We start from the raw sequence: 21,582 nt of genomic DNA on the forward strand, positions 1-21,582 counted from the left end.
TAGCACCAGTGGCACTACATTCTGAGCTTTGAACTTTCCCTGGTGCTGCAAAGGATGGGTGTAGCCTCATTTCCACACAATGTTCCATTTGGTAGGAAATTGCAGCAATACCTATCCTTAATGTAAAAGTTATTTCAGGAAAACAACATTAGCCTCAAGATCATTAGGCCGAGGTCAGCACAGATTGTCCTGTTGGCCTTATGGGAGAAGGAGACCATGTTTCTGTAGATTATTTACTGAGAAGACTTTAAAAGCCATTTGGTAGAATGTACCATCTCCAACAACCACTAAGATCTCACTGTGTCCTCTCTGTCATGTGCTTTCTGCTTGGTCAATGTTTCCCCTACATTACATGTTAACCTTGGGACAGTGAAATGATCATCCACTGAATTTGCAAAGAAAAACTGAATAAGATCATATGGCCATAAGATATAAGACCAGAATTAGGCAATTTGGCCTATCTAGTTTGCTTTGCTATTTCATCATGGCTGATCCATTTCCTCTCAGTCCCAAATCTCCTGCCTTCTCCCTGTAGCACTTCATGCCTTGACTAATCAAGAATCTATCAACCTCTGCCTTAAATATACCCAAAGACTTACCACACTCTGGGTAAAGAAGTTCCTTCACTCCTTCGTTCTAAATGGACATCACTCTATTCTGAGGTTGTGTCCTCTGGTCTTAGCTATCCCCACCTTAGGAAACATCCTCTCCACATGAACTCTATTGAGACCTTTCAACATTAGATAGATTTCAATGAGGTCCCCCCTCATTCTTCTAAATTCCAGTGAGTACAGGCACAGAGCCATCAAATGCTCCTCATATGATAAGCTTTTCAATCATAGATTTATTTTCATGAACCTCCTTTATACCCTCTCCAATGTCAGCACATCCTTTCTTAGATAAACTGCTCACAATACTCCAAATGAGCCATCACCTTATAAGCCTTATAAATCCTTGACATTCCATCCTTGCTTTTATATTCTAGTCCTCTTGAAATGAATGCTAATATTGCATTTGTGTCCTCACCTCTGATGCAATTTCAAGGATGCACGAGTTCTTGGTGAGATTCTTCCTGAACAGTTACATAACAGGAGATCTCTCTGATCTATAAGCTGTTTCCAGGGATGCATACTGACAAACGTCAAGTGCTAATGGAACATGGTTCATGATAAAAAAAAAACACATTTTTGGCTGCCTGGGCCATTCCGGGCTACAAGAATTCGTCCTAAGGGATACACCTAAGCTTGGTGCATGTAACACATGCTTTGTGAGGAAAGACTGTAGTCTAAGTTCCTGTAACCATCAGATGTAAAAATCTTTCTAACAATTAAAGTATGTCTCATCCAAAGAAGTCATATGAGTTGTAACTGTCTCTTCAACATAAACTTTGCTAACTCCACAAATGGATGGGACCAATGACACTATAAATATACACTCAGCAGGCATTTTATTAGGTATCTCATAAAGTGGCCACTGAGCGTATGTTGGTGGTCTTCTGCTGATGTAGTCCATCCACCTCAAGGTTTGAAATATTGTGCATTCAGAGATGCTCTTCTACACACCACTGTTCTAATGCATGGTTATTTGAGTTACTGTCTACTTCCTGTCAGCTCGAATGAGTCTGACCATTTTTCTCTGACTTCTCTCATTAACAAGGCATTTTCACCCTAGATACTGTTGTGCATGGTAACCAGGAGATGAGTGATTTCTAAGATACTCATACCACCCCGTCTGGCACCAACAAGTAGTCCTTTGTCAAAGTCGCTTAGATCACATTTCTTCCCCATTCTGATTTTCGGTCTGAAAAACCATTGCACCTCTTGACTATGTCTGCATGCTTTTATGCATCGAGTTGCTGCCACATGATTGGTTGATTAGATATTTGCATTAACAACAGTTGTGCAGGTGTACCTACTAAAATGGTCACTGAATGCGTAGACTGGATGGCACCATGAATGTAAAAAAGAGATGCACCGTTTCCTTTATTTCTTGTGCTTGTTTTTCTGAACAAATTCTATTAAAATCTCACTTCTGACTTCTCTGTTGCATTCCACAGGCCTTTATGTTAGACATGTGTTGACTAGGAAAAAGGCAAGCAAGATATGTTGCCAATGAAGTGGCTACTGAGTGTGTAGTGGTGTGGAGAGGGACTGAGAAGAAAAAAGAAGGGAGGATCTGTGATCTAACAGTAAGAATTGTGGTGGAGCTTAATGAAAGGATATGATGTTAACTAAATTCGGAGACGGAAGTCTAAGAATCGGAGCGGGAGTGCGGAGGAAGCCATTTTTGAATTTTTCGGTTTCTTTTCCATTGGCATTCAGAGAGGCGGGACTACACAGGTGTGTGACGTTGGGCAGTGAAGCGCGGAAAATTTAAAAGGAACACAGCCGTATACAGCGGGCAGTGTAGTTTGCGGGCTGTGGAGTGAACCGGGAGCAGAGTGAAAGCTTAAGGGCTTCGGCTCAACGGGCTTAGGCGGAAACGGGCCAGGAAACGGGAAAGGTTTGGTATTCAATTTCTGTTGTTATTTGAGGAGAGGGGAAGTATGAGTGTGAGGGCAGCTTGTTGTTCTTGGTGCCAGATATGGGAGGCCCTGGAGTCTCTAAGCCTCCCGGACGTCCACATCTGCGCCAGGTGCGCCCAGATGCAGCTCCTAAGGGACCGCGTTAGGGAACTGGAGCTGCAGCTCGACGACCTTTGTCTGGTCAGGGAGGCTGAGGAGTTGATAGAGAGGAGTTACAGGCAGGTGGTCACACCGGGGCCACGGGAGGCAGACAAGTGGGTTACGGTTAGAAGGGGAAAGGGGAAGAGTCAGGTAATAGAGAGTACCCCGGTGGCTGTGCCCCTTGACAATAGGTACTCCTGTTTGAGTACTGTTGGGGGGAACAGCTTATCTGGGGGAGGCGACAGTGGTTGTGCCTCCGGCACAGAGTCCAGCCGAGATATTTCTGATCGCGTACAAGATATCCTGAAGTGGGACGGTGAGGAGCTAGAGGTCATAGTACATATAGGTACCAATGACATAGGTAGGAAAAGGGAAGAGGTCCTGAAAGGAGAATATAGGGAGTTAGGAAGGGAGTTGAGAAAATGGACCGCAAAGGTAGTAATCTCAGGATTACTGCCAGTGCCACGCGACAGTGAGAGTAGGAATGCGATGAGGTGGAGGATAAATGCGTGGCTGAGGGATTGGAGCAGGGGGCAGGGATTCAAGCTTTTGGATCATTGAGACCTCTTTTGGCGCAGGTGTGACCTGTACAAAAAGGACGGGTTACACTTGAATCCTAGTGGGACCAATATCCTGGCAGGGAGATTTGTGAGGGCAACTGAGGTGACTTTAAACTAGAATGGTTGGGGGATGGGAATCAAATTAAAGAGACTAGGAGAGAGGAGGTTAGTTCACAACAGGGGGATGGGAACAAGTTCAGAGAGACAGAGGAGTGTAAAATGAGGGTAGAAGCAAAAAGTAGTAAGGTGAAAAGTAAAAGTGGCAAGCCGGCAAATCCAGGGCAAAAATCAAAAAGGGCCACTTTTCAACATAATTGTATAAGGGCTAAGAGTGTTGTAAAAGTGAGCCTGAAGGCTTTGTGTTTCAATGTAAGGAGCATTTGTAACAAGGTGGATGAATTAAAAGTGTAGATTGTTATTAATGAATATGATATAGTTGGGATCACAGAGACATGGCTCCAGGGTGACCAAGGATGGGAGCTCAACATTCAGGGATATTCAATATTCAGGAGGGATAGACCTGAAAGAAAAGGAGGTGGGGTAGCATTGCTAGTTAGAGAGGAGATTAACGCAATAGAAAGGAAGGACGTTAGCCAGGAGGATGTGGAATCGATATGCGTAGAGCTGCATAACACTAAGGGGCAGAAAACGCTGGTGGGAGTTGTGTACAGGCCACCTAACAGTAGTAGTGAGGTAGGGGATGGTATTAAACAGGAAATTAGAAATGCGTGTAATAAAGGAACAGCAGTTATAATGGGTGACTTCAATCTACATATAGATTGGGTGAACCAAATTGGTAAGGGTGCTGAGGAAGAGGATTTCTTGGAATGCATGCGGGATGGTTTTTTGGACCAACATGTCAAAGAACCAACTAGAGAGCAGGCTATTCTAGACTGGGTATTGAGCAATGAGGAAGGGTTAATTAGCAATCTTGTCGTGAGAGGCCCCTTGGGGAAGAGTGACCATAATATGGTGGAATTCTTCATTAAGAAGGAGAGTGACATAGTTAATTCAGAAACAAAGGTTCTGAACTTAAAGAAGGGTAACTTTAATTAACTAAAATTAGCTAAGATAGACTGGCAAATGACACTTAAATGGTTGATGGTGGATATGCAAGGCAAGCATTTAAAGATCACATGGATGAACTACAACAATTGTTCATCCCAGTTTGGCAAAAGAATAAATCAGGGAAGGTAGTGCATCCGTGGCTGACAAAGGAAATTAGGGATAGTATCAATTCCAAAGAAAGAGCATACAAATTAGCCAGAAAAAGTGGTTCACCTGAGGACTGGGAGAAATTCAGAGTCCAGCAGAGAAGCACAAAGGGCTTAATTAGCAAAGGGAAAAAAGATTATGAGAGAAAACTGGCAGGGAACATAAAGACTGATTGTAAAAGCTTTTATAGATATGTGAAAAGAAAAAGATTGGTTGAGACCAACATAGGTCCCCTACAGACAGAAACAGTTGAATTGATCATGGGGAACAAGGACATGGCAGACCAATTGAATAACTACTTTGGTTCTGTCTTCGCTAAGGAGGACATAAATAATCTTCCTGAAATAGTAGGGGACAGAGAGTCCAGTGAGATGGAGGAACTGAGGGAAATACATGTTAGTAGGGAAGTGGTGTTAGGTAAATTGAAGGGATTGAAGGCAGATAAATCCCCAGGGCCAGATGGTCTGCATCCCAGAGTGCTTAAGGAAGTAGCCCAAGAAATAGTGGATGCATTAGTGATAATTTTTCAAAACTCGTTAGATTCTGGACTAGTTCCTGAGGATTGGAGGGTGGCTAATGTAACCCCATTTTTTAAAAAAGGAGGGAGAGAGAAACCAGGGAATTATAGTCCAGTTAGCCTAACATCAATGGTGGGGGAAATGCTAGAGTCAGTTATCAAAGATGTGATAACAGCACTTTTGGAAAGTGGTGAAATCATCGGACAAAGTCAGCATGGATTTGTGAAAGGAAAATCATGTCTGACGAATCTCATAGAATTTTTTGAGGATGTAACTAGTAGAGTGGATAGAGGAGAACCAGTGGATGTGGTGTATTTGGATTTTCAAAAGGCTTTTGACAAGGTCCCACACAGGAGATTAGTGTGCAAACTTAAAGCACACGGTATTGGGGGAAAGGTATTGATGTGGATAGAGAATTGGTTGGCAGGCAGGAAGCAAAGAGTGGGAATAAAAGGGACCTTTTCAGAATGGCAGGCAGTGACTAGTGGGGTACCGCAAGGCTCAGTGCTGGGACCCCAGTTGTTTACAATATATATTAATGACTTGGATGAGGGAATTAAATGCAGCATCTCCAAGTTTGCGGATGACATGAAGCTGGGCGGCAGTGTTAGCAGTGAGGAGGATGCTAAGAGGATGCAGGGTGATTTAGATAGGTTGAGTGAGTGGGCAAATTCATGGCAGATGCAATTTAATGAGGATAAATGTGAGGTTATCCACTTTGGTGGCAAAAACAGGAAAACACGTTATTATCTGATTGTGGCCGATTAGGAAAAGGGGAGGTGCAACGAGACCTGGGTGTCATTATACACCAGTCATTGAAAGTGGGCATGCAGGTACAGCAGGCGGCGAAAAAGGCGAATGGTATGCTGGCATTCCTAGCAAAAGGATTTGAGTACAGGAGCAGGGAGGTACTACTGCAGTTGTACAAGGCCTCGGTGAGACCACACCTGGAGTACTATATGCAGTTTTGGTCCTCTAATCTGAGGAAAGGCATCCTTGCCATAGAGGGAGTACAAAGAAGGTTCACCAGATTGATTCCTGGGATGGCAGGACTTTCATATGATGAAAGACTGGATGAACTAGGCTTATACTCATTAGAATTTAGAAGATTGAGGGGGGATCTTATTGAAACGTATAAAATCCTAAAGGGATTGGACAGGCTAGATGCAGGAAGATTGTTCCCGATGTTGGGGAAGTCCAGAACGAGGGGTCACAGTTTGAGGATAAAGGGGAAGCCTTTTAGGACCGAGATTAGGAAAAACTTCTTCACACAGAGAGTGGTGAATCTGTGGAATTCTCTGCCACAGGAAACACTTTAGGCCAGTTCATTGGCTATATTTAAGAGGGAGTTAGATATGGCCCTTGTGGCTAAAGGGATCAGTGGGTATGGAGGGAAGGCTGGTACAGGGTTCTGAGTTGGATGATCAGCCATGATCATACTGAATGGCAGTGCAGGTTCGAAGGGCTAAATGGCCTACTCCTGCATGTATTTTCTATGTTTCTATGTTTCTAAATAAAACACAGTCTTGGAGGAGGTGTAAGTTTTAATTAGTTGGAATGACTAGTGGGGAGTGAAGTGAAAATACTGGTTATCTTGAGTTCATGTGAAATGACACAATCTTCCAATTTCATGCCAACAGTTCCGACCCTGTGTCCTGACTTGGTGGAAGCTTGAAAATCCTGAGGTAAGTGCTCAGGAAGACTTACAGTAGCACTAGGTTTCTTCAGTCATCTCAGACCTTGCCTGTTAAGGAAGCCACCCCCCAGAGTCATGTTACAAGAAAAAGTACGCATCAGGGACAAGCAGGGCCAAGCAAATAGCAAAGTGCCTTGACGGATATCCCCTCCCGTGTCGAAGACGATGAGCTGCATTTTCTTAAGCTTGCACTGAGCTTCACTGGAGGTACATAGGCCAAATAAAGTAAGGTCAGAGCAAATAGTCACCCAATCCAAATACAGTTTCACGTCTTCTTTAAATTGCATCACAAAATGCTTTATGATCATCTAAGAGCATTTTAATTTGAAGTCTTAACCAAAAGGCTTCTTCCGACAGTGCTGTACTCCCTCGCCATTAACTGAAATATTTTCTGAGTTTATGTACTATGATTCTTTGAAATGAGAATTCAACCTACAATCTTTTGGCTTCAAGGCAAGTTTGCTAATAATGACCTTATATAAAGTTCTCTGGATTTGCTTGGGCAGAATCTTACACAGAAATCCTTGAAAATATTCTACAAGTGTTTTTAATGCTACTGTGTCATTGCCAAAGAAAATACCCTGGTAATGATGGATAAAGCTATTAATTTTGGGCAAAATCCATTGATGTTCCTTCATATTAAAGTAGAGACATTACTTATCTCTTCATTGAGGAAAGTAAACCACATGCCACTACACATGGGGAGAAGGGATAAATATGCTGATTTCTGTAGTTCCAGAAATTTATTAAGCTTTCATGTAGCTCAGTTAACTGGCCTCCCGCCAATTTTAATTATCTGATCATTCCAAAGGGAAGCAACATTTGGAAGAGTAATAGTTTTAACTGAAGAGCAATGTTCATGAGCAGCCACACTGCCAAACAAAACACTGGATTTGTTTGTATGGAAGGAAGAAGGCAAGTGTAAAGCTGCAATTTGATATTGTGTCTTTGTTCATTCCATCTTTCTGAAAGCATTCTAGATGGTTCTGTCTGATAAAATAAAGCTGGAATTGCGACAAAGCATTTCTGATTGAACAAAGAGAGCAGAATTCTTTTAAAGGTATTGAGGAATAATTTGTGTCTCCTGCTTTCTACTCCTGTGTTGCCCTGCAGGATAAACAAGGTAAAATATGACAATTATTTGTCATCTTGTTTTCTGTCTAAAAACACATATCTTCAATGTGGGAGGACATAATTAACATAACCTAACTTAATTTAAGATGACATTAATATTGATACATTCAAAAGGAATTTCATTTCTAATTTGTTAGTAATTAAATTATCACAAAGCTCAACTGGAATTATAATCCCTATTATCATCAACCACTTCAGAAGGCCCTCAAGGAGCAATATAATGAATTATTTGACAGGGGTAGCATTTTAGAGTTTTACTAATTAGCCTAGTATCACCTGAAAATATGGCGAGTACATCAATCTTCTGTAATAAACAAGATGAAGCTTGTTCAGGACCTTTGAAAAATTGCGCACTGTGGAATTCAACGGTATTGTTTGCTCCATTATTTTTAATATTTCTCTGAATTTTTACGCCAAAGCTCATGTAAATGACATCATGCCCATGCATCTTTTTAAATTAAGTTGTTAGGGAAATACAGGGGAGTGGGGGGTACAGATTAGTTTTGTATTGTCTTTTTCTCAGTACCGGTGCAACCTTAGAATAGTGGAAAATCGCACTGAAATATGCACAGATATATCCAACAAGAAGTTTGTCATCGACCAGCTGAGCAAAGGAAGGAGTCTGCAGGCACCTTATACAGAGCAGGCTCAGTATTAGCCGAATCCTTGTACAACTGAGACTTGCCTTTTTGGAACTCCAGCCAAAGATGTTTCATACGCTCATACAGCTAAACATAAATTTAAACAGCATGAAGATGGCATATAAACAGCTTACACCTCAGTTAGTTTTTCCTGTGATTATGGTGCATGATCCAGTTAACGTTTGAGTGATTTACAAGGCCAGGCTGGTGTTGACGTGTTTTATTGATCACTTTATCATGCTGCTTCTTGACAGGTGTTGTGTCAATGCAACTAAATACCAATTAAATAAAAGTATTCACACAGGAGATGTCTTTAACTGGTGTATTCACATTGCAGCGAGAGAGAAAGCAAATCAATGTGCATGCATAGACAACAGATCAATGCACATAGGTAAGTTATCAGTCCATAGCTGAGGGCAGTCATTGCTCTAAATGAATTAGATCCATACATTACATTTCCTCCCCCTTTAGATTAATGCAATATAAAACCATATATGTACAAAACATTCAATATCCGTTTCACAAACCATATTCCAAATAAACTTACTTTCACAATGATGCTTGATAAGTAACATCACTATACCGAAGATTCAGTCTTTCAGGTAATGCTCTGCTTCTTTCAGGATAGTGCCTCTGGGCCTGAGGAGTGGCATCAGGTTTGTCAGGTGTCTTGTCAAAGGCAAAGTTCTCGATTGTTGGTGTCACATTGCTGTCAGTGGCATGATCTTCACTGAGAGGTAAGTCTGTTGGCTATAATTTTGTGTGTCTTGCTGGATGCAATTAACTCAGTTGTGTTCTTTGGTTGAGCATCGAGCACCTGGTCCACATGATGTATCCATGTATGATCTCCAACATCCACTGTGTACATCAGTGGCCCAGTTCTTGTAACTATCCTACTGGGTCCCCTCAGTATTCACATGTTAGGATTTTCTGTCCTCCAATCTCAAAGCTCCTTGCTGATTCACGTCACCTGGCTGAACTGTTTATTCTGCACTTCCCTCCTTAGATCTGGTTTCAGGAGATCTATGCGAGATCTCAGGTTCCCATTCCTGAACAGCATTGCGGGTGTTAGATTTGTTGTCGCACAGAGTTTCGATACACCTTGTGCTGCAGAGAAATGTCCTCCTCGTCCATCATTTTAATGGACGTCTTAAATGTCTGGATACACCTTTCAGCTAACCCATTCATTGCTGGATGGCAAGGAGCTGACTGAATATGCTTGATGCCTTTCTTTCATGAAATCTGAATTCTTCTGACACGTATTGTGGCCCGTTGTCACTCACAATTTGTTCTGGTAAGCCATTTCTGGTGAAGATAGTCCTCAGAGTGGAACAGCCTTTTCTGAGATGGTTGACCTCATCGGTATGACCTTTGGCCACTTCAAATGAGCATCCAGAGCAATCAGATACTTGAAGTCCATGAATGACCCAGCAAAGTCAATATGTACTCTTTGCCATGGTGATGACAGCCACTCCCACGTGCGTTACAGTGCCTGTGGGGGTGAAGTTTGGCATCCTGAACAGCTGTTGGTCAAGTCTTCAATCAGTCTATCTATTCCTGGCCACCATATGTAACTCCAGGTGAGGCTCTACATCTTTACCCAGGTGTCCTTCATGCAGATACCCTAACATCTTCTCATTAGCATTAAGCAGCTGTGACAGTCTCTGGTTAGCGCCACAGTTTGGGCTGCAGTTGCCTGTTGACGACACATTGAGTGCGTTGGATTTCCTACATAGAAAACATTTTTGTTTTTTTGTACCATTCAGGAACAATAGAATGTTTCACATTCTATAAGACCATAAGACCATAAGATATAGGAGCAGAAATAGGCCATTCGGCCGGTTGAACCTGTTCTGCCATTCAATCATGGGCTGATCCAATCCTTCCAGTCATTTCCACTCCCCCACCTTCACTCCATACCTTTTGATTCCCTGGCTAATCAAGGGGTCACAGTTTGAGGATAGAGGGGAAGCCTTTTAGGACCGAGATTAGGAAAAACTTCTTCACACAGAGAGTGGTGAATCTGTGGAATTCTCTGCCACAGGAAACAGTTGAGGCCAGTTCATTGGCTATATTTAAGAGGGAGTTAGATATGGCCCTTGTGGCTACAGGGGTCAGGGGGTATGGAGGGAAGGCTGGGGCGGGGTTCTGAGTTGGATGATCAGCCATGATCATAATAAATGGCGGTGCAGGCTTGAAGGGCCGAATGGCCTACTCCTGCACCTATTTTCTATGTTTCTATGTTTCTATCTCTTCTCTAAACTCTTTTTCTGTAATTCTGCTACATCCTTTGCTGCAGTCTCTAACGATATTTCAATAGTCAATGCCCATTCTAAAGTTAGGTCTCTTTCAGACTATGTTTTGACTATGTACGCCACATACAAGCCTGTCTCTTAAAGCATCAGAAAGTCCATCTCTAAAGTCATGGTATTGGGAAAGTTTGTGCAGTTCTGCAATGTATTCAGAAATGCTTTTACCCTTTGACTGGTTCCTTTTGTAAAATCTAAATCTCTCAGCTATTACCAGTGGTTTTGGGCTCAAATGATTTTGTAAAGTTGCAACAATTTCATTAAATGCCTTGTTTGCAGGCTTTTCAGGAGCTACTAGGTTGTGTAAGAGACTGTACATTTTAGTACCCATTAAGCTAAGGAGTGTGGAAACTTTCTTTTCCTCATCCATGTTGTTCACATTACAATACAGTTTAATGCTCTGGATATACGACTCCCAGTCTTCATTAGCACTATCAAATTCATCACCTTTCCCAACTAAAGCCATTGCCACATTATTTTCACTTTAAATTTGCCAGTTGTGCGTCTTGCACTGTGTACTCTGCAGTTACTCACACGTCCCTTTGTTAGTGTCTATGACATCCTTCACTGTCCTGTTTAATTCTTTCCTCTCGCTGCTATGTCCTATAATCATCCCATAACTGTTGGTACAGGCAGTGATATTCTCTGACATTCAGGTTTGTACTTGTTGCCAATTTTTTGTGTCTGTGCAACAAAATATCAACTAAATAAAAATATGCGTGTGGGTGATGGCTTTAACGAGTATACCCACATTGAAGCGAGAGAGAGCATGACAGAGAGTGAGAGAGAGAGAGAGAGAGAGAGCAGTCAATGTGCATGCATAGACAAGAAATCAATGCTCATAGGGAAGTTATCAGACCATACCTAATGCTAAGTGTGTCATTGCTCTAAAAGAAATAGGTCCATACATTAGAATAGGGAAGGCTCGGTGGAGCAGAATTGAATGTAGACAGAACTAGATCCAAAAATGGCACAGTTTCTTTACACCCCAAACCCCCTACAACCGTCACAGATGCTCAAATCACTAAATTCTTCCAGCTGATTGTGTGTTGCTGAGAACAAAAAAATGTTCTGCAGATTAAGCCAAGCTATTGGAAGAGGGAATAGGAGGAAGAGGAGGTAGAGGGCCATCACTGTTTCCCACCTGCTTAAGTCTGAAAGCAGGGAATGGACAGCATTGCCTATTGGTGTGAAGGTGACCATGGGCTTTAATCCTATCCACTTAAGCCTTTTCAGGCTATACATGGCGAATAAAGAACAACTTCCAGTTTTCTCTACTGTGTTGCATCAGGGTGATCATTAAGACTTTCTAAACACAGACAGCCAACTTGTCTTTAGAAACAAAGAGATGGAACAAGAAGGGAGCCTTTCCTTGGCCCAGAAGGTTACTGATAACACACATATCATTGCATCTCATTTGAACGCTGATTTTCACGAACCTGCAAGATTGACAGCCCAAATGTACAACTCCATTTATAGTAACTGTATATCTGTTCTTCTAGAATTCATTCTGCGTCAGTTTACAATACACTGATATTGGCCAATCTTACACTGGCTTCGGGGTAATGAACTTATACATACATGTGTTACATGCTCAAGGAGATTTTTTTTTTAGTGAGAATGATGTAATGGTCTTTTGGAGGTCACCTGATGTGATTTTCCCGCCGATATGAGGTCACGTGATGACATTTGCCCCGTGACTATATAAGGGTCGACCCAGGTGACACAGTTGGTTTTTGAGTTTGTAGATTTCCAGGTAGAACGTGTAGTATCTCCGTTTCTGTTGAGTGTTTGTTTTTGGTGACGCAGTTTCATTTTTAAAACGGTTGTGCGTTCCTTTGCAAAATACCTTTATATTTGGACTGGAAATTTTCTCTAGATGTGTTGATTTACTCAATTCCAACATTAGAAGGGAGAGTGAAGAATTTATTGAAGTGCAGATTTGAAGGATGGAGAGGAGTCGGCATCGTTTGGCAGTTTAATAAAGGATCGACCTTATTGAGTCTTCGTTGGAGTAGCAACCTGCATCGAGATAACTCTTGCCAGAAAGAGCAATGAGTTCATGCAAAGGTGTGCTCTCTCTCTCTAAAGGAATTTAAGGTCAGTCAATTTAAACTGTTTATTTTCGGCATCATGAATCCTGTGGACAGAACCAGCAGTAAAGTTGCATCTGTGAAGAAATCCTTCTCCAGAGAAATCTCTCCCAATTGAACGTGTAAATCTGTTGAACTTTCGAAGTTATTGCTTTAAGAACTATATCTGACTGTATCACTTTAAGAACTGTTTTCGTATTTAACGCTTTAAGAACCAGAGCCGAGTGGCGAGTTGGTGAACGGCTGCATATCTGTTAACTTCCGGTTAAAGTTTTCGTTTGTTTTTTTTTAACCTTATCGTTTATCCGTGTTTAATAAATGTTTGGTTGTTTTTATATAACCTGTCTCGATTGATATTCATTGTTGCCGGTTACGTAACACATGCCACCATTCCAGGACTGCAGTCTTGACTCATATATACTTGCACAGCTGATATTCTATGAGAGCAATGCTGTCACAAGCAGCTGTCTATGGAATCCAATGTTATGTAAGTAAGATAGTGCATATTAATTGCAGGGACGACGGTTGAGGTCGGTGGTAAGGGTTTAGTGAATTCAGCAGTGAAAAAGAAAAATGCTGATGTTTGTAGAGTACGCCAAGTAACAATGAACTCAGTCAACTTGATGATTTGGGACAGATTGTTAAACTTTTTTTTATCATTGTGTCAAATTCTTTAAGCAGCATTGATCTCTGCCCCAGCACTGCCTCCTGAACTTGTGCCTGGGAAGTGGGTGAAACCCCTTCTCCTTCTACAGAAAGAGGATGTTTCTCAGTTCTGCAACTAATGTATGTGTAGCTGCTGCTTAAAATATCAGAGTTCAGACAGCTTTTTGAAAGATCTCTCACTACTTCATGCAACTACAATGCATTTCCCCTTTAAGAAAAGCAGATTGTTATTAAAGATATTTAGACGTTCACATTAGTGGTACAACCAGAAAAGTACATGTTATTGCAGCAATCATATAAAAGCAAGGGAGCACTAAATCAACATGTTGTCTGTGACTCAATCAACAGTCTACATTAATCACCTACTGTGATTTTTGACAGCTTCAGATGTTAGCCAATTATTTCCCAATATTATCTGTCAGGACAGAAGTATACCAGCTAAAGATTATATTGAAATAATATATTTAACATTTTTGTAATACAGTGAATTCCAGTTAATTGCGTCACATCAGGACTAGTAGATTTTGGCCCAATGAGCGGCTGCACTATTAGCCGAACTCTCATAGAGATAGTTAAAAAGGTATAAAAATAGGCAAACTACGTTTTAACTAAGTACAAATTATGTATTTAAATGAAATACAGAAGAAATTAGAATGCTACCTATTGTACTACAGTACTATAAAATTCCTAAAATTGTTGATGGAGGAATTCATGCAGTATATGCAATGAACAAAATCAGTATAGACACCTAGTGCAGATAATCAACTGCCTTCACACAATGCAATCAACGTTACATCCTCCAAATTGTTGTTTTCATTTTAATATTCAGTTGTTAATACCTTCAAATTCTTCGTAGTTTCTAACTTGTTGAAGAAGTGAAATTGTTTCATTTTCACTCCCAGCCGTTTCTGGCATCTCCAAGCCTGAGTGCTTGAAACTGCAGTGAGCTAAACAGTTTGGAATTGTCCTACTGCTTATTTCTCGCCTGTTATGTTTTGTAACTTCAAAACATTAAACAAATTGGAAGGGTGAAAAAAAGAGCCGAGAGATGCGAGTCTAACTTCACCTTTTTACTGTAAGTGTGGAGCGCACATATCACATGGTAGCATCATGACTTATGTAATTCACATTTTTACATATAACCTGTAGTGAATTAGTTAAATGGACAAGAATGCTTAATCAACAACATGTCTACAAGATTACTTAAATATTACAGAAATTTTAAATACACAACACCCTTCCCTGCTTAACTATGAACTCCAACTCAAAAAGAATGCATCTCAACTGTACACACAGTATCCTATATTGTGCAAGTAGTATATACAGACATCCACAGCATGGTAAATTTTTAAACTGTGCTGTTCAGGCCTAAAGATTTAATCTACTGTGGAGGATTTCTTACTTTTCTGGGATAACATCTTTCCTGACAAGGGAGGTCACTCTGCAGGCGAGACCTCTGACTGTAAAACAATCTCAGGTTCTGAGGCCTTCTGCATGGTGTTTGTAGAAATTGACTCTGCGACTGCCGGAAGTGGTTCTGACGGCTCCAGACACAGATTTTCTTCTTTTCTTGGATTTTCTCTCTCTGGATCTAATTTGATCCCTTTCTTTTCCTTTGTCACATTCCTTCTCTCTTTCACACCATTCTCTTTCTCATTTTTATGCTTTCTATCTATCTCTTTTCTCTTTTTGTTAATTTAGTTTGTACATCTTAATCTTGGAACAGCACATTTAGTTCACTGGAGTATTTCCTTATTAAGCCTTCTATTGCTTCCTTTACGATATGAACTCTCCTCTTGGTTTACTCATCCACAGCATCATCTGACAACATCACCTGACAAATTCAGCTTTTGTGAGTATAAAGTGCGTATCTCAATTGGCTCCTTTCTTTTTGGTCTTCTATTCATCTAACTGGTCTTTGCATCTATTTTTACAAGCAGTTTTTTGTCTCCCACTTGAAATTCATGCAATAACCTTAATGTACACAGAGTAGATTTTGGTTCTTTATACTCACAAAAGCTGAATGCTTGCAACTTCCTTGAATATCCTTGAACTCTCCTCCAGCTTAAAACCAAGCCACATTTTGCAAGCAACTGTCGGATTAACATATCCAACTAGAGACACATGGGTTGACAGCAACACTTGTTTGTCATCTGTTGCGCCACGGCTCATCATGTACAGCATGGAGACACTTTTGAATCATCCAATGGCTTCATTTCACAGGATATGACATGCAAATTGTGGATGGATCTCCAATCACATTGTAGTTGTCTCAGCAAATCATGTCTCCACAATACTGATCCTCCTGTTTTTACCACATACAAGCTCAATGTGGCTTGTTAGTTGTTATATTTCACTATTACAAAGGTAATTTCCACAGGAGCTAACTTTTCTCCAGTGTAAGTTCTTAGTTGGATATCTGCAGGCTTCGGTTTAGTATCTTTGAAATGCTGTTCAAACTCATTTTCTGGGATGACTGAAACAGCCGACCCATTGTCCAGTTCCATATTAATCAATTTGCTGTTCAGTTCTGGTGTAACCTATTTTGCTTGTCTCCTGTTACTTTAGATATTTACAAACATTTGTAAATCTCAAGGCTACACCATCCTGTGTCATTGTCATCATTATTAGATTTTTCATCAACAGCATGCAGATTAGTCTCAGTTTGAACCTGCATCTTGACTTTTTAATCTTTTTCTCTTTCCTGTGCAGTCCATTTATTTTTGTCTGCTGTTTGTATGTGACCTCCTTTGTTGCATTTTCTGCTTTGGTCTTGTGTTTGTGAGGCCCTGCCACAACAGTAACACAATTTGTTCATCCAGGCCAGTTTCTGATTAGACATTGCAATCTTGTTAACATTCACTTTCATTCCTGACTGCAACTCAATTGTGTCTCTGTCTGTGATTCCCATTGAAACAGCGATTTCAACTGCTCTTTTAACTGTGAGCTGTGCTTCAGCCAGGAACTGGGCAATAGTGCAACACACACAAAATGCTGCAGGAACTCAGCAGGTCAGACAGCATCTATGGAAATGAAGAGATAGTTAACTTTTTGGGTCAATACCCTTCTTCAGGGCTGAGAAGGAAGGGGAAGATGGCAGAATAAAAAGGCGTGGGAAGAGGAAGGAGGCTAGTTGGAAGGTGAAAGATGAAGCCAGGTGGGTAGGAAAGGTCAAGGGCTGGAGAAGAGGAATCTGATAGGATTTAAGAGTGGACCATTGAAGGAGGGGACCCAGGGGAAGTGATAGGCAGGTGAGAAGAGGTAAAAGGTCAGAATGGGGAATAGAGGAAGAGGGGCAGAAAACTTATTTACTGGAAGGAGAAATCAATATTTATGCCATCAGATTGGAGGCTACCCAGATAGAATATAAGGTGTTGATCCTTCACCCTGAGGGTGGCCTCATCTTGGCAAAAGAGGAGGCCATAGACCAACACCTTCGGAGTGGACAGCTCACAGTGGACAGTGCTCATTAAACCCATCATTGAACTGACAATGCTCAGGCAATCTCTTCAATTTAGTTACATGCTCTGAAATGGACTCCCCTTCCTTTTGATTCCACTTACAAAACCTAAAGAGCTCAGTAATTAACAACGGCTTTGGTTCTAAATCTTCCTGCATACTTTCACAATAGCAGCAAAGTTCATTTCTGATGGTTTGGTTGGAACAGTTAAACTTTGAAGCAAGCTGTATGCCTTTAAACCCAATGCAATCAGTAAAGTTGCTACTTGCTTCTCATTGGCTATTTCATTTGCTTCAAAATGCTGTTCAATTAGCTCAGTATACATGAGCCAGTTATCTGTTGTGTAATCAAATGTGTCAATCTTTCTGATGTAGGCAGCCATTGCTAGTCTTTTTAATGATTATTATCACCCAGTACTCACTCTATATGAACCTGTGAATTCTTCTGTTTATTGCCTTTTTTAAAAAACTCTATCATGTCTGCATATGCTGTGTTTTTTTAACTCGCTGGTCCTCGCTACACTTTTTTTTAAAGTTAAACATCTCTCTGTGCTTCAACAATTCAGCAGCCATCTTGGGTTCATTTAAAAAATACCTCATCTCCAATACCCATCTCTTTACTTTAAGTGATGCATGCACATATCATGTGGTAGTGTCATGATATATGCAATTCACGCATTTTCACATATAACCTGTAGTGAATTATTTAAAGAAACAAGAATGCTTAATCAACAACATATCTATAAGATTACAGAACTACTATTGAAGTATTAATACCCAACATTGTCAACTATCAGTACCAAAAATCATTGCTTTTTGAACACAAGTACACGCAACTGACACTATTTAAGAACTGTTTGCTCTAAGCACAGTGTAGCATCTAATGGCCACAGAGTGTACAATTGATGCTAGTTGCATCCTGTTCAGTAACAGTCTCCTGCACCAATTAAGCAGCAAAAGGTCCCAAATAAATGAAGGGAATCCCAGCAATTTTCTTGATTTGGTTTTGTTCTTTAAGAGTTGTCCCAAATAAGTGGCTGCCCCATTTAACCAATAACCCAATTAACTAGAATCCACTGTATATTAAACAAGATTTGTCATTTGATTAGTAATTTGTTTCTTGTTTAAGAGTATGTAAATCTCGTAAAATTAAATAATGCATAAGGCTTAATATAATCTAGCCAAGCACCCATGCACTAACAGAAAACTTTAAGTTGAGCCTACAGTGGGGATAATTAATAGGCTTCATTAGCCTTCTACATAGGAAATGTTAAATGCAAAGAGCCAGTATTTTGTGCTATAAGAAAAAGTAGGAATGAAATTGCTCTGGTCCTGTTTACATATCCAAAAAGGAGGGATTTCTGGCCTTATTGAAATTATCTGGAGGAGTTGCATATTGTGATTCAAGGACATTTTCAACCTCGCTCTGCTATGGGCAGAAGTTCCCACTTGCTTCAAAAAGGCAACAATTATACCAGTGCCTAAGAAGAACAATGTGAGCTGTCTTAATGACTATCAGCTGGTAGCACTCACATCAACAGTGATGAAATGCTTTGAGAGGTTGGTCATGACTAGACTGAACTCCTGCCTCAGCAAGGACCTGGACCCATTGCAATTTGCCTATTGCCACAATAGGTCAACAGCAGACACGATCGCAATGGCTCTCCACACAGCTTTAAACCACCTAGACAACACGAACGCCTATGTTAGGATGCTGTTCATCAACTATAGTTCAGCGTTTAATACCATCATTCCCACAATCCTGACTGAGAAGTTGCAGAACCTGGTCCTCTGTACCTCCCTCTGCATTTGGATCCTTGACTTCCTAACTGGAAGACCACAGTCTGTGCGGATTGGTGATAACATCTCCTCCTCGCCTGCGATCAACACTGGAGCACCTCAGGGGTGTGTGCTTAGCCCACTGCTCTACTCTCTATATACACATGACTGTGTGGCTAGGCATAGCTCAAATACCATCTACAAATTTGCTGACGATACAACCATTGTTGGTAGAATCTCAAGTGGTGACGAGAGGGCATTCAGGAGTGAGATATGCCAACTAGTGGAGGGGTGCCACAACAACAACCTGGTACTCAGTGTCAGTAAGACGAAAGAGCTGATTGTGGACTTCAGGAAGAGTAGGACGAAGGAGCACATGCCAATCCTCATAGAGGGATCAGAAGGGGAGAGAGTGAGCAGCATCAAGTTCCTCGGTGTCAAGATCTCTGAGGATCTAATCAGGTCCCAATATGTCGATGTAGTTATTAAGAAGACAAGGCAGTGGCTATACTTTATTAGGAGTTTGAAAAAATTTGGCATGTCAACAAATATGCTCAAAAACTTCTATAGTTGTACTGTGGAGAGCATTCTGATAGGCTGTATCACTGTCTGGTATGGATGGGCTACTGCACAGGACCGAAAGAAGCTGCAGAGAGTTGTAAATTTAGTCAGCTCCATCTTGGGCACTAGCTTACAATGTACCCAGGACATCTTTAGGGAGCGGTCTCTCAGAAGCCTGAAGGCACACACTCAGTGATTCAGGAACAGCTTCTTCCCCTCTGCCATTGGATTCCTAAACGACATTGAAGCTTTGGACACTACCTCACTTTTTTAATATACAGTATTTCTGTTTTTGCACATTTTAAAAATCTATTCAACATTTGTAATTGATTTACTTGTTTATGTATTATTATGTTTTATCTTATTTATTATTTTTCTCTCTCTCTGCTAGATTATGTATTGCATTGAACTGCTGCTGCTAAGTTAACAAATTTCACGTCACATGCCAGTGATAACAAACCTGATTCTGATTCAGATTCTTCTGGTGAAACAATCCTGCTTGCTCGGCCTTAAACCTTATGGAAAATATTTGGTTCCACTGTATATTGTGGGCACATAGATGGCTTGTCATGGGCTTGTCCTTGAAAGCATCAACAGGAAGCCAGGACGAGCTTGGGAAAAATTAAAATGATGTAGAAGGTGAAGCCTCGATTAATTTGGGCATGAAACTGAGCTCCAGGTGCCAGCTATTCCAAATATGGCTGAGGGCTGATCACTTTTTTTAGGTGGACTCCCAAGCCAATTTTGTGTCAAACAGTTTTCAGGTATCCATGATGAACGTGATATTGATCCCCATTTTAAGTGTACCATTCTCCGCCTTTGAAGAGAGAAGTCCTGAACTTACATAGCATCTCACACAAAATACAAGAGGGACACAGAATCAATGGAGGAGAATACAGTCTTCATGTTTTGGGCCAGGATCCTTCATCAGGACTTTCTGAGTTCCTTTGGTATTGTGTGTGTGTGTTACTCAAGATATCCAGTATCTGCAGAATCTTGTGTCTCTAGGGCTGGGGCCCATGGTAGCCTAACGGTTAGTGTGGCACTATTACAGCTTGGGGCTTCACGGCTCGGAGTTCAATTCCAACATCATCTGTAAGGAATCTATATCTCCTCCCCATGGAATGCATGTGTTTTCTCCGGGTGCTCCAGTTTCCTTCCCCAGTATTCAGTTAGTAGGTTAACTGGCCATTGTAAACTGTCCCATGGTTAAGCTAGGGTTAAATTGGGGTTGCTAGGCGGCACAGCTCAAAGGGCCTGAAGGGCCTGTTCCACGTTGTATCTGAATAAATAAAAATAGATAATACTTATATGAATAAGATAGAGAATTGAATGACTTATTCTTAGATAAATGTTAATTTAAAAGATGGCACTAGAACAAAGTGACATAGATGTTTATAGATCCCACTTTTTCCCCTTTCCTTTCCTCCTCTGCAGGTGTGATCTTTTAACAGTGGCTTAGATCTCCAGTCAGATTGTCTCTGCTGTCTAGTCTAAGTGGCCTTTGGCCTGATATGAGTATTCTCAATAACTTCATCATCATAAAGTCTGTCATATCTAAGTTTCAGATTCTCTTCCCAGGTATAATGGAACTGAGTGTTTGCAGAGGTCTAGAAAAGATGGCTAATACTCCAACATCTGTTTAATGTTAGTGATTGAAGACACACATTTCCACGTTATAAGGCAGTTGTGAGAACTTCATCTTTTTTTTGCATCTACACCAGAGGTTCTGTATCTTACTCTTATCCTGGGGTTGATTGTAACAATTTTTTTTATCCTGCTGAGATAACTAATGCAATTAGTTCAGGGAATCAAAGTAGGGCCCCTACTGAGTTACTCTGGATAATCTCATTGAGCAGTATATAGTCAGCCAAGAGGTACATTATGGTAGAGTAATGTTACTATCTACTAACAGAAGCTGAACAAACAATTTTGCATGACATTTCCTTCCTTATTTTGTTGTTTCATCAGTAGTTACAACACTAAAATCTACTGATAATTGTAAGTGGTTTAACCATGTTGTTTGTCCGTATGTGAGTCTTCAAAGTGGCTGGTTAATCACTGATGTAGGTTGAAATTCTCCTCACCTGAGACTCAGATATACCACAACCAAACACTTGCAGAGAACTAGAACAGATGGCTATTATTTCATCATCTGTTTAGTGTCATCAATCAAAAAGCATAGATCTGCGGTTCTCACTTTAGTCTCACTATCTACCTCAGAATCCATGAAACTGGAGTGGAAGCAAGTTATTCTTGATCCCATGGGATCACTTTAGAGGAGAA

Source organism: Mobula hypostoma, chromosome 4, assembly GCF_963921235.1.
Source record: "Mobula hypostoma chromosome 4, sMobHyp1.1, whole genome shotgun sequence".
Taxonomy (NCBI): domain Eukaryota; kingdom Metazoa; phylum Chordata; class Chondrichthyes; order Myliobatiformes; family Myliobatidae; genus Mobula; species Mobula hypostoma.